Consider the following 4,501-nt stretch of genomic DNA (forward strand, 5'->3'; position numbering starts at 1 on the left):
CCAATTCTTTGCCACCATAAAAAGAGGTGCTATACATATTTTTGTATGCATAAGTCTTTTTTTTCTTTTTCTTTTATCTCTTTGGGATAAAGACCTAATATTAACATTGCTGAGTGGAACAGAAGGCAAGTATTGACACACCTTTGGACATTGTTCCAAATTGTTTTATAGAGTGGATGAATCAGTTTACAACTCCACAAACAGTGCATTAGTATCTGAATTTTTTCACATCCCCTCAAATGTTTGTCATTTTACATTTTTTGTCATCTTAGCCAACATGATAGGTATGAGGTGATATCTCAGACTTGTTTTAATTGGTATTTCTCTAATCAAAAGTCATCTAGATGTATTTTATATGACTATATATAGTTTTGATTCCTTCTTCTGAAAATTTAACATGTATCAATTGGGGATAGCTTATATTCTTATAAATTTGACTCAGTTTTCTATATATTGAAAAAATGAGGCCTTTATCAGAGAAACTTGTAATCCCTCCCATTTCCTTTTTTCCTCCTAATCTTGGCTGCATTAGTTTTGTTTGTGCAAAATGTTTTAATTTAATGTAAATCAAAATTATCCATTTCATTTCCCATCATTCCCCCTATCTTTCATTTGGTCATAAATTCTTCCCTTACCCATACAGCTGACAGTTATATTTTTCCATGCCCCACTGATATATTTATATAATCCTTTATGTCTAAACCATGTACTGATCTTGACCTTATCTTGGTATATGGAGTGAGATTTTTTTTATGTATAGTCTCTGTCAAACTGGTTTCCAGTTCTCCCAGCAATTTTTGTCAAATAGTGAGTTCTTGTTCCCAAAGCTTTGATTTTTGCATTTATCAATAATCAAATTACTATGGTCATTTGCTACTGTATATTGTATAATCTAATGTATTCCACTGATACTCTACTGTATTCCTTAACCAAGTATTATGTCATTATCATGATTATTTCTTTATAATACAGTTTGAGTTCTGATATGGATAGGTCACCTTCCTTCACATTTTTTTTGGTTGATTCTCTCTTGATATTCTTCACTTTTTGTTCTTCCAAATGAATTTTGATTTTGTTTTTTCCAACTCTATGAAATAATTTGGTAGTTTGATAGTTTGATATCCCTGAATAAATAAATTAATTTGGTAGAATAGTCATTTTTAGGCTCAGATTCTTATAATCTAGCCAAGGACTCAGATTCACAAAATCTAGCCAAAGGCTCAGGTCCTTAAAATCTGGCCTGCTTGCATTAGTAATACAAATGCTTAGATTCCTTAAGAGTCTGCCCAATACGATGGATGTTCTGATAAACCTTGTCTTTGGCTGAAAGAAGGCTCCGGTCAAATTCTTTTGGGCAGGACTCATATGTTATGATTTCAGGGTCCCAACACCCCTGAACTCCCAACATATAAACCTCAACATTTTGGTGGCCTATGTGAGGAAAACAGCCTAATCCCAAGTTCTTCTCCATTCAAGACTGGAAGGTATGTAAGCTTTCCCCCCCCCTTCTTTCTTGCTGTGCAGTTGAGGTCACTTTCCAAGTACCTAGGAAGGCTTGGAGGTGCTTTTTGGGTAAACAGTTATGAGGCTGTCTCACACTCAGCCTGACACTCTCAGTCTCTTGGTCTGCTAGTTATGTTTGAGGCCAAAGACATGGGTACACCTTCCACAACATAGAGGACAAGGACGGATGCCCTATCCAGAAGCATATGCCCAATTCTGTCAATTCTTTTGGTGCTAGGGAATTGGGAAAACTGCAGATAATTTTTGGTTCCCTGAGGCTTATTTACTACCTTCCCTCTATACCCCTGAATCCTCCTTCATGGAGGTTACAGGGAAAAGTTAGAACAGGTAAAAACATCTTAGCAGATTCTAGAGGTTTTGTAATCTGACATTAAAAAGTTTTGAAACACCTCTCTACAATGCTGGTCACTCTGTTCTCCCATTCCCTTCCCTTTAGTCAGGAGGGAATCTGTTAATCCTTCTCATAGGAGAAGAGAGTTTCACCCTCCCCCCTCCCCTCACCTCTGAATTTGCCCTCTATAGCATGGGCCCCACTAAAAATGGCCTTGAGCCCTGGGGCAAAGTTTGCCTGGAAACATCACTCAGGTTCAGTACATCCTGCTCAGGGTAAAGAAGCTAGCCTCCAAACTTGGGTAAGCATGTGCTTTTAAATTTGTAGTTTTAACTGTTAATGATGAGATGTTGATTCTCTGTGTAAAGTAATCTGGAAATTCATTTAACAAAACTGAAGTCATCTGATTGGTAATGGGTTTATTTAAAGCTTCAAATTGGTGAAGTTTTTCTATCAGTTATGTTAAGCAGCTTTTCATAATTTGGTTACCACTAAAACAATCTGGCTATGTTGGTTACTGTTTTAATGTATAAACTTGCCAAAAAACTTGTTTGGGTTTTGTCTTGCTGAGAATTTGTAAATACATAGGAGTCATCTCTAACAATTGGCTTTTTACACCAGGTCAAATTTAAATTTCAGATGTAAATCCTGGAAAAAATTTTTCTTAAACTGCAATTAGTGAAACTTGCTGTTTGAGGTAAAAGCTCATGGGATTTTATTTTGAGTTGTCTGATGGATCATAACAATCCATTGATAATCAATAATCCACCATCTAAGAGAAAAACCACAAGCTACTCAGAGAGCATGTGATAGTGGTGAGAAGTCAGCAATCAGGAAAAGTTGAGAGGAATTTTGGCCTCAGTCTAAGATGGGATCCTCCTGGCTCATTTTCCCCATTATGTTCCTTTGAAAATGAATGAGGTAGCGATGAGGTGGATTTGATACTGCATGGTTAGAAAACTGAATTATCTGAATCCAAAAAGAGCTAAGGATGTTTTATCCTGTCATATCCTGTCATATTTGGCCTTAAATCTAGTCCTTGCTTTATCCTTTCAAAGCAAATTTCTATAATCAGAGCAAGTGGTCAGTAAAAGATCAATGCAAGTGTGTGAGATCTTGCTGTTTTGACCTGAATGTGTAGTCATTCAATACCCCCAAACAACTGACATTAAATCAGAAACATCTTCAGTTTGGTTTGGGGAAGAGAATTTCAGTGATAATTGAAGTGAAAGTCAGTCTCTGGCAAATTCATTTGTGTAACTATTTATACCAGGGGTGGAAAACTTCTGCTTGAAAAAGTGTTACTTAAATTTTTGAAAAAGTAATGAGATCAGATAATCCTGCAGGTCAAATGTTAATTATTTTAATGAGACTCTTACATTTTTACTTCTCCCTATATCTGGGCCCTACAGTCTTTTCTGTTAGATTTGTGTCTTCCAGACTACAGGCCATTCACCAATTGTTGTTAGCAAATAGCGGTTACCAGCCAATGTTTCCCAATCATCCCCTGGATACAGCCTTGTGCTTGGTTCCAGTCAATATCCTCTTTGGGACCCACTTGAAGCATTGACAGTTCTATGCCTCTTGCCAGCAGGAAGCAGTTTCAAAAGCCAAGACCTTCATCCCTTACCCAAAAGAATTTGGGTTCAATTTGTTTGAGGGAGGAATGATGGGGATGAGATATAAATCCCTAAAAGGAAAAAAAAAAACCATGACTTTGGAATCTAGACCCCAAAAGAGGAAAATCCCTGGACTTTCCCACATGGCCAAATGGAGTTTGCCTGAGGCCGTAATCCACTCAAGTAGACTTTCATTGTGGTTACACTCAATCTCCCAATTCTGTTTTATTAGCTCCTTATTGCCCTTGGTCCCTTCCCACCTTTATCCTATCTAGACACCATTCTCCCTTGGCCAAGTGGTCCAGATGGGGTCCAGGTCCAGTTCTGTTAACCCCAGCTTACTGGCCAGTCCAATTCAGATCCTTCTTAGGCCCCTCCTCCAGTCACCCCAAACTACTTGGCCACTCCTAGATCTCTCCCACATTCTTTCTGTATATAAGGTCCATCTAGTCTCCATTAAGGTGCTCCATTATAATCTAGCCAAGAGCTCAGATTCTTAAAATCTAGCCACTGCTCAGATTCTTAAAATATGGACTGCTTGCATTAGTGACACAAATGCTTAGATTCCTTAAGCATCTGCCCAATATTATGGATGTTCTAATAAACCTTCTCTTGGCCTGAAAAAAAAATTGTCATTTTTATCATATTGGTTCAACCTGCACATGAACAATTAAGATTTCTCCATTTTTTAAAATCCATCTTTATCAGTGTGAAATGCATTTTTAGTTTTGTTCCTCAGTTTGTCTTGGCAGGTAGACTCCCAAATATTTTATATCGTTTAGTTATTTTAAACGGCATGTCTTGTTCTATCTCTTGCTGCCGGACTTTGTTGATAATATACAGAAACACTAATGATTTATTGTGCATTTATTCCATATTCTACAACTTTACTAAAGTTGTTAATTCTTTCAAGCGGCTTTTTAGTTGATTCCCTAAGATTCTCTAATATATCTTCATATCATATGCAAAGATTAATAGTTTGGGATGTTTTTTTACTCCTGAACGATTCTAATTCCTTCTATTCCTT

This window comes from Phascolarctos cinereus, unplaced genomic scaffold (genome assembly GCF_003287225.1).
Source record: "Phascolarctos cinereus isolate Bilbo 61053 unplaced genomic scaffold, phaCin_HiC Scaffold_726;HRSCAF=1367, whole genome shotgun sequence".
NCBI lineage: Eukaryota > Metazoa > Chordata > Mammalia > Diprotodontia > Phascolarctidae > Phascolarctos > Phascolarctos cinereus.